The 10546-nt window shown below is 38.8% G+C and overlaps 1 long non-coding RNA gene across 1 annotated transcript; it reads left to right on the plus strand.

Annotated features, from left to right (window-relative positions):
- The first annotated feature begins 7242 nt into the window (after window positions 1–7242).
- Window positions 7243–8425, plus strand: LOC112451454. The gene is made up of 3 exons (XR_003040277.2): window positions 7243–7855; window positions 7937–8011; window positions 8091–8425. It is a non-coding gene; the product is annotated as an uncharacterized LOC112451454 (long non-coding RNA).
- Window positions 8426–10546: the final 2121 nt, after the last annotated feature.

Raw genomic sequence — 10546 nt, forward strand, 5'->3', positions numbered from 1 at the left:
TTTTGTTTTCTTTATTTAGTCTTGTGATTGTTTTCAGTTTTTTTTTTTTTCCTGTTTATGTTCCTGCTCAGTAGTTCACTCCTCCCCTGTCACTCTTTTTGCCCTCCTTGTCACGCCCATCTCCACCTGTCCATAATTATCTCCACTCACCTGTTTCTACTTACCTCGTCATCCTCAGTATTCAAAAACCCGGTCACTTCTCTCACTATCCGCTGGTTCATTGTTTTTCCTTTGTTGATAGTAGCTGTCTCCGTGCCTTAGTTCCCTGATGTTTTGTTCCATTGCGCTTATTGGTTTTTGTTCTGTTTGTGTTTGCTGCCCCGTCAGCTTTTGTTTTGTTATTTGTCTTTAGTTAATAAATTAGTTTATTTTACCATGAGTCTGCACTCAGGGTTCTTTTCTCTGTCCCGCGATCCTGACAAGAAGATGATACTTTGGATTTATAGACTCTGTAAACTTGCTCTATCTCCGCCACCTCCCACCAGAAACCCAGAATAACTATAAATGGCTGCAGCCAGAATATCTGGCTTCAGCCTTTGAAAACAAAGTTGCAGTTACATCATCAAAAACTGCTGTCCTTGTGCTTTTTAGCTTAAGCTATGCTCTCAAAGGAAAACTCCCCCTCAGATTCTTTTAGACAGGGCTATTTTTCACCAAGATGTTGTAATTTACTGTTTTCTCAGCTATTACAAAACGTTTACAACAGTTATGGGAAGTAGTTTATACAAACCCCAGATATGATAAAGAAAAAAGATATCAAACTGATGGTTCATAAGCAGCAAAAAAATACATATCATTTGAGTGCACTAGCTATATGCTTTGCAGTATTCCTGTGTTTATTCATGAAGAAAACAGAAACCTTAAATGTGATGATTAAAATGCCAGATTACATGAAATCATTCAAACATTTTCTTGACATCAGTCAAACCTTGTATGTGATATTTTTCAATCTCGTGCAATACTGAGATCTCATGTGATAATACTTGAAGGTGATGTAAATGACACTCAGATAGTATCATACCAATTATAGCCATTTTTTTGTTGGCTAAATTTGATTAGCTGTGGCGATCATCTTCAGCTGACTCTAAATGTTCATGAGTTACAAATGTTCATCCAACAATTACTTTCTGAGAGTTTTATTAAAATCCATCCACTGGTTAATGAGATGTTTTCCTTTTGCTACAGACAGTAACAATGCACACAGACACAAGCAAAAACATTATCAAGCTTTTGCCTTCAGCAGCGGGTGATAAATGTGATTCATGCTAGCAAAGTTAGTCGGAATGAGCAATGGTTGTAGTACAAACAATATAAAAATATTGAGTTTTTTGCTGTTTTTTTGCCATCAAAACACCAACTAGCAATTCTAGTAACTAAAATAGCATAAAATCTTCCTAATCTACCTATAAATCTAAATTTTCAAACAGATATATCTGCAGACATTATTCTTTTAATATAAATCCTTTTATTTCCCTTAAAATTGATCATTTTTCCCTGCCAGCTGCTGCAGCAATGGGAAATCTCATCATATAAAGTTTGGCCTCAATGTGAAGCTTAGGGATCCCCCTTTTTAAAAATATAGGGCTGGAATTCCCAAGGACAACTTCAGACCAATAAAGATGGAGTTTTTAAACCAGCACTCTTGTAAATAAAACTAGCTTGTTGCTAGGCCAGGTTATAAGTCATCAAATTTCAAAAGACTACGTATTAGTTTGAAGCTTTTGAGATGGAAAAATTAAACTAACAACTAATAATTGTCAGATGAGCAGATGACGGAGATGAACCCAGAGCGCAGACTCATAGTAAATAAGGAAAACTAATTTATTAAACAATAAACAAAACAAAAACAAAAAGCTGACGTGGCAGCAAAAAACAGAAACGTAAACTAAATCAAAACTAAGGTGGAAACATATACAACCAGGAGCAGGAGCAGGAACAGGAAACAGGACCATGAGCGACAACCAACAGAACAAACAATGAACCAGCAGAGTATTGGAAGAAGTGACCGGGTTTTAAACACTGAGGATGATGAGGTAAGTGGGAAAAGGTGAGTGGAGATAATGACGGGCAGGTGGAGATGGGCATGGCAGGGAAAACCGAGAGGAATGAAATGAATGAATGAAACAACAAACATGAGGGATGAAGACAGAACAAACCAAGAAGATAAACAGAACCAAATAACCAAATAAAAGTGAAACAAGATCAAAACAAAGAGAAAACCCAAAAACCCCACAATAATAACTAATAATTCAACCTAGAGAGACTCACGACAAAGAGAAGCTGCAATTAAATGGTTTTATTTGACATGAATGACATAAGATATTTGGCGCTCGGACCTCGGTGGAAGACACGAGTGTCGACAATAGCAATGCGCTTCGAGGAGAAGCTCAGGTTGAGCATTAGAGGCGTCTTCCCCGGGCCGGACACTGGTGGTGGAGGTCGAAGAGGGGAAGGAAGCTCGAGGGAGCTGGGAAACTGGGGATGGAGAAGGGGTGGAGGTGGGCTGAAGTTCGGCCGGCGAACGGATGGGGCCACGATTTAAACGAAGGCTTGCTCGCTGATTGGATAAGCTGGAGGCGCGGTCGGATGCTGATGGGCTGAGATGGAGGTGCGGTCTGATGCTGATAGGCTGGAGTGGAGGTGCTCGATGCAGCGATTAGATGCAGGTGAGGCTGAAGCAGGTCTTCCAGTCTGAATTTACGCCTAGGCTTCATTATTGAAAATTTTCTCATTGTGACTCATTTTGCCACCATGGATCACAAATATTAGAATTCAGATGAGAGTAATAACATTTCATATACACGTAAAGAGAACAAATCCATACTGTACATACATGACATGTGCTTTGTAGACAAGCTGAAAAAATATATGTAAATGTGAATGGTTAGTTAATGCTAAAGATACTCTCAAACCAAGTTTTCTGAACCTGAAGGGATGTACATGTACATTAGAGACTAGATTTTTCCAAACCCTGGCACAAATGCATGATGAGTTGCAAAGATTCGGTTTCTTTCCACAACACTTTTGAAGAGACTGTGCTCTAACTGTTGCCTGGATCCTTCACCAGTCCAAGCTTTAGGGGACAGTGGCAAAGAGAAAGCCACTGTTGAAGAAAACTCATAATAAATGTCAACCAGAGTTTATCAGAAAACATGTGGAAGACTACATTGTCAAGTGCTTCTCAGCATTCAGTTCTTTTGCTGACTGTAAAAGAACTGTGTTGTAAAACAGTCTCTCCCATCTTACCTGCTGAAGCCTGGAACTCCTTCAGAGAGCTCACAGGTGCTTTGGTGGTCTCTCACTATTCTTCTTCTTCACGCTCACTTAGTTTGTTAGGACAGCCTGCTCTTGGTAGATTAACACGTCCCATATTCCTTTCATCTCTTGATGATGGAGTCAACAGAACTCCTGGGGATGTTTAGGGCCTTGGAGATCCTTTTGTATGCATCCCCTGTCTTGTATGTTTCAATAATCTTTTCTCTGAGTTGAATTAGAAAAGTCACTTTAAAGGATGTGAATATTTATGCAATTACTTATTTTTACATGATATTTATTTAGTTTTACTCTGTAAATAACTGATTTCACTTTGTCATTGGAAGTTTCTTTTTTTTTGGTCAAAAAGGCCAGTTTATATTGACCATGACTGATTTATGACAGCAATAAAAGGGTAAAACCTCCAAGGAGCTTAATTCTTTTAATATGCACTGTTAGCCTGCATGCATCTTAAGTGCTCTCTCAGCTAATATTTTACTGAAACAGAATATAACCCTTTGTTTCGCCCACTCACTTTTCTCAGACTCCTTGGTCCTTGGCATGTCTGCTGTGTCTCTCCCAACAGGGGTTGTGAAAACAGCATTAGCATATGTGGGAGGGGATTTTTTTGACCATTTCTCCATGACATATTCTTATTAATAATGGCTCAAAACTGCATGTTGTGTAAATAGTGGACCCTCCTATCTGCGTGTCTGCTTGAAGAGCATAAAGTCAAAGGGGTGTGGGTGGAACATGCAGAAGGATTGGCCATGGACTGACCTGCCACTGTTAATAATAAAGATATTCTGACTGACAAATTTGTTTATACCCTTTCAATAAAGAAAGAAAACCCCACAAAGGTCACTGATAGAACTTGAAACTGACAATTGTAATAAGAAGAAAAATAAATAAACAAATGAAAATCAATAATTGTTTTTCAGAATAAGTTTGTTAAACCAAATTTCAAAAACCAAATTAATAAAACTGGCCATGACAAAAAGAGTGGTACCCTTAACATAATATTTTGTTGCCCAACCTTTTTGAACAAATCACTACGATCAAGTATTTTCTGTAACATTGGGACTTCTGTACCTGTCCACAGGTATTTTGGCCCACTCCTCATGAGCAAATTACTTCATCTGTCTCAGGTTTAAAAGGTTCTGTCTCCAGACTGCATGTTTCAGCTCCTTTCACAGATGTTCAAAGGGACTTAGATCATGGCTCAAAAGACCTCTTCAGAATGATCCAATGTTTTGTTTTGAGCCATTCTTGTCAGAAGGTGGGGATATGGCGGCGAACCCAGAACACAGACGCATGATGTAACGGAATGAAAACTAATTTATTAACTTAAAACAGCAAACAAAAGGCTGGCGTGGCAGCAAAACAAACATTAACTAAAATCCAAAAACAAGAAGCAAAGCAAGACATGGTATGGCAAAGAGCAGACAAAGCGGAATGATCCAGTGAGGGGTGAATGAGAATGACCAGTTCTTAAAGACAGAGGATAATGAGGAAAATGGACACAGATGAGTGAGACTGATTACAAGCAGGTGGAGATGGGCGTGGCAGACATAATAGGAAAAGTACTGGGGAAGTGGAGAGTGACAGGGCATGAACACAGAAACTAAAAAACCAGAAACAAAAACAAGAGTTCACAAAAACACCAAAAACCATGACAATTCTTGTTTTTTAGCTGTGTGTTTTGGGCCATTATCCTTTTGGAGGACCCATGACCTGTGACTGAGACCAAGCTTCCTGACACCGAACAGCACATTCAGCTCCAGAATACCTTGATAATCTTGAGATTTCATTGGACCTTGAACAGATTCAAGACAGCCTGTGTCAGATGCAGCAAAACAGAACATTTTTGAGTCTCCTTCACACCTCAAATCCTTTTAGATGTTGTTCTACACAAAAAAATAAAAATAAATGATACGACCAGCATGAAAACAGGGGTATTTTTCTTTTAAAACATAATAAACGTAAATCCAACGTGTGCTTGCAGCTTTGTTAGCTGCATCCTGGTACTCCTCCCCTTAATGTTCTCTGGTCAGTATAGCAATGTTTAAACTTGCCCTTTAAAATAAGATCCACCACAAATATAAAGTGCACAAATAATAACACTGAATCAGTGGGAGCCCTGTTTCTCAGTAACGAGACGCTCCCATCTAGGGCTTCCAGAGACGTTTGTTTTTTACTCGCTTTGATAGCTTGTGGGTTTGTTTCTAACGGTAATGTATCACGTAACCTAGATAAGTATTCTGACGTACATCAAGAGTGAGTCATAGACGGATGTAGTGGAGAGAATCCGGTCAGTTTTTGAAATAAATGTCGTTCAGACTCCAAAAATAAAAAAAATGGAAATATAGTCAGTTAATTATTCTTTCTCTGCAGCCCGGCACCAAATGACCCACGGACCGGTTCCAGTCGGCAGCCCGGAGGTTGAGAACCACTGCTGTAGACCATAAACATCTGAATAATCTGTGCAGCTGTAGTCACAGGAACATCAAGCTGCTTGGAGATGGTCTTATAGTCTTTGCTAGTGATGTGCTGCTCGACACCTCCTGCTCAACACAGTTTCGAGCGAAATGAAGCTGAAGTGTCATGCTGCAGTGTTTTGATGGCTGTGTCAACATGCCAAAAATCAAAGATCAAAGGCCAAGAGGATCCTAACACATTTGAAATCAAGTGTTAAAGCGCAAGAGAAGCTTCATGAGCTCCAACAACTGCTGGGAAAACCACCACACAAGCTGCTACATGAAGTTGAGACAAGATGGAATTCTACTCATTTTAGGTTTCAACATCTCCATGCACAACGTGAACCAGTAGCAGCAGCTATATCATCGCTTGCTGCTGATCTTCCTTTCATTTCTAGCAATGAATATGAAGCCATCTGACATAAATCACTAGCGAGACCAGGTAGTTCAGCCACGACACAGGAGTGAGGGGAAAAAGGAGCTTTATTCAGAAACAGCAGAACGTCAAAACACTGAATCAGGAACGTCTGAAGCCGCTCTGGGGGAGAAGAGTAGAAGTCAGTGAACTGAGAACACATCAGGAAAGTAAACTTGATGGAGGTGGTGACACAGACCTGGGATAACGGTGATCAGAGAGCGGGGAGGTTAGGCAGAAGGGCCGAGGCAGCCAAGAGATAGGAACCGAATCAGCAAAACCACGGACACACTAGGTAAGTCTCTGGTGAAAGTCCAAAAACATGGTCAAACAGGCAAGGGTCATGCATGAGAGGGCAGAGAACTTATCAGAGGGAGCAAGTAGTAGGTGAGAGTCCGTGAGGCAGGCGAGGGTCGAGGTCCAGACACGGTAGTGATGGGACATCTGAAGCCAGGCTTCGAGGCGTGTACCAAGTAAAAAGGGGGCGTGTCCGATGAAGCCCTGCTTCGGAGCTTGTGTCATATTGAGCAAAATCAGTGATCAACAACAAACGAGGCCTCGCATTACATCTGCCACGTCATTGCTTTTCAAAATAAAAGGGCTAAGAACCCTGTTGCTTCGTGGGTTGTAGTAGGTGGTTTGGTAGCGCGTCAGCAGAGCAGTTTTCATCAGCAGTGGTTGAAAAAGAGAAAAACCTCTCATATCTGGGATATACATATTTGTAATATTAAAATCCAGAACTAGAACTCCCAGGAAGAGATGATTTTCAACAAACTGTGTTTTTCAGGAAGCAAGTTTCAAGCTCAAAGTATTCAGAGTCTGCCCCAACAATCACTCAATCCCCAATACACTAAAGTCCAACATATCTTCATTGTCAAATAAGTCCATGACATAAAAGAAAACCCAACACAACCACTGATGGTCAAGGATTATATTGGCTACAAATCATTTTAATAATTAAAACATGACTATTAAATTTGATTTCAATGATTCTCCTGTTACTAAACATGAGTTTGATGAAAACTTTGTGACAATATTGCATTTACAAATTTTTGAAAGTATGATCCACTTGAGTGACAAAGCTGTTACTGTTTCACCAGCAGATGTCACTAGTGAGCGATGAACAGCACATCCAGCAACAATCCGTCAGGGGCGAGGCATAGGGCAAAGGAGGCAGAAACAGAAAATGCTGGAAAACTACTAGCAAAAAGCATTCGATAACCTGGCACAGGAGGTGAGGAGATGTGAAGTATAATTAGGGAGAGTGAGCAGGTGCAAGTGATGAGGGTAACGAGGAGCAAGGCATTAGAAGAAGGACCAAACAGGCACTAGTAGAGAACATTACACCATCAGTAAAAGTTTAGACATTCTTGCAGCTTTCAACCTTGCTTCTACAAAACTGTTAGCAGAAAAAAATGTTTCTGCCTCAAAAGTCATTCCATTAATTAGAATGATCCAGCACAAACTGACCACAAAGACACGGACGCTTTAAAATGCAACAGCAGTTACCCTTGGTCAGCATTTACAACATTTTCTGCACAGCAGATGTAATGTAGAAAGTGTGCGGATTTTGGTCACAGCCACCATTTTGGACCCAAGTTTCAAGACCCTGGCTTTTGGGAATCAGACGCATGCCCAGGAAGCTGTGACAAAACTCACTGTAGAGTGTTCAAACCTGATAAAGATGGAGAGGGAAGAAACATCATCACAGGTAAATATGTATTTACTATTTGTGCAAACAGTATACATTACTATCCTATATACATTAAAATCCACTATATGCACTTTTCAGTCTGTGTCAGGGCCACCTGGACATGCAGCATCCAAGGACATGGATGATTTATTGGATCTTCTTGTAGTCAAGTTGGTAAGTTGTGTTAACATTATCATCATCAGCAGCATGTTTTTATTTAAATATTGACTGAATACACTTTTTTTCTTCTAAGTGCCACTCAGAACACCCAAAGTGTTACTGCAGATGCTACAGTTGAAGTTCAACGTTATCTGTCAGAGCCGTACCTGTCGAGGGGAGAAGACCCACTCGCATAAGAATCTTTCCACATCTAAACAATGCCATGCGAGCGGATCTTCTCTAAAGCTGGAGAGTTAGTGAGTCAAAAGAGGAACAGACTTAAGCCAAAAACAGTGGAAATTATTCTTTTTTTGAATAAAAATCTTTGAATGTCACTCAAAGCCTCTTCTTATATGAATCACTATCATGACATTGTAGCATAAAGTTATATGTTCTCAGATAGTAATAGAATGAAAAGAACAATTCATGGAATAATAATAATATTTATAGTCCAACAGAACAAGGTGTCACTATTGTTAAAAAAGGTTGTGTTTATTGTAACATCCGCCTTTCAATCTTATAAAAACTACAAAAACACAGGTTTCATTGGAGACCATGAGCAGTAATGAAATTGGTATGAATGAAACTCATGAGACTCATGATTTAAATGAAGTTATCAAATTTTTACATGTCAACTGTAGTACATAAAAACAACCACCAGATCTCGCTATATTAGAGTGTATCAAGCACCTCAACACAATAGGCCATTTTCTGAGCAACTGCCTCAAAGTGGTTCAGTGATTCAGGAAGCCTCGGTTTCACCATCACAAGTCTTTACCTTTAACATGAAGTTAATAATTTTCTTTTTCAGGTCCTGAGACAACTCTGTCCTCAGCTTTCTGTGCTCCATGTTCAGTGTGTTACACACCATGATACCAAACAGCCCTGTGACTACTTTTCACCCTTTAAACAGGCAGACTGATTGACTACAAGACTGAAGACACCTGTGATGCTGATTACAGGACACACATTAGATTAACATGCCCCTGTGGGCAAATTAGTTTCAATCTTTATCAATCTAAGTTTCATTAGTTTTTTTTAAATAATTCTGTTAAATCCAAATTCAAAAACAATGACTGTTTTGCTTTAGTTTAACTTTAGTTTTTTTTTTCTTTTTATTACTTTTGTCAATTTTAGGTTTTTTTCACTGACCTTTGTGGGATTTTTTATTGACCCTCTCAGGTTCAAATTAAGTTTTAGTAACAGTGCCTTTGCACTAACAAATTTGTCCAATGTCTGTAATTATACCGTGGGTATTTTCTTCAATCAAGGAATCTCACTGGATGTTTGTGCAGTCAAAATACTGTAAGCACTTAGTCAAGGCTGATCCAAAATTCTGTCATTTCTTGCTTTCCGTGAATGTCAGAACAATCTAAAAGGATTCTCTTGAAACAACTAGTCTGGTTTGTTCTGAACAGAAGGTTAAAATCAAACCCTATCTGACATCCAAATTTACTATAGGCTAGTCTTACCAGTTTTGTCACGTTTAACATTGTCTGTTTTAGTCCAACCTGGGTCGCATGAGAGTTTGATAACATCATAGCATCATAAGTTATGAATCAGGCCCTGGTCTGTGCTGCTTTCATAAAGCCATAACAAGACCCATTTAGAGCAATAAAATGAACAAAATTTACCAAAGCCATTTTCTGTTTATGCACAATTACACTAATTTCTTTATATACAGTAACTGAAGCAGGACAAATAACACCAGAGATTGCATTTTGGACTGATTTAATGGGTTTAGATTGAATTGTTAGATTTAGATTTAGATGGTATGTGCCACAGTGGCTTCCATACATAACAATGGCACAAGAAAATTTAATTCAGTCACACAGTGAGGTTCAAGGCATTTAATCCACTTTGCACAATATTTCTTAAAAATAAAAAGGCCAGAAAGAATAAAAAGAAAAAAAGCTGTGTGCAGCAATGTTGAACCAATTACAGGATGATTACCAAAAACAAGTTGGTGTAGAAAGTCATCACAATGTATATCATTTGATGCAAGATTGCTTTACTATATCTGGACTTAAGCCTAAGAAGTGTGTTATCAATATTTAAATTAGTACATGTAAAAAGAAATGTGAACTAGTTTGTCATTTGGTCTTTAGGTTCTTTTTAACTGAATGCTTTTAAATAATAATAAAAAACAGGAATTGCATTTTGCTTAAAAAAGAGACAGCTCTATCAACTCCTGGATATTCAAAAATAGATAGAAATAAAAAAAAAAAGTAATCAATTTAATTTAGGACCATAACAATAAAATTTATTGTGCGCAGGGACACTCAACAACAAATTTCTAATAATCTAATGAAACGTTTGAAAATGGTTGGATGAGGACTGGCACTCAAACAACAAGGATGCTTTTAAAAGATTTATTATCAAAGGTGGAGGTGATGAAGCGCATAGGTGAGTGGCTTTGTCTACGAACTCCAGGGCAGAGTCTAATGAGACACCAGTTGTTTCATTTTAGTGATCTATTCAATTCAGTTTATTTATATAGTGTCACACCTTCATCTGTTCCTGCCACGCCTCTTGCCTCTAGCCATGCCA

Source organism: Kryptolebias marmoratus, linkage group LG2, assembly GCF_001649575.2.
Source record: "Kryptolebias marmoratus isolate JLee-2015 linkage group LG2, ASM164957v2, whole genome shotgun sequence".
In the NCBI taxonomy this organism is placed as follows: Eukaryota; Metazoa; Chordata; class Actinopteri; order Cyprinodontiformes; family Rivulidae; genus Kryptolebias; species Kryptolebias marmoratus.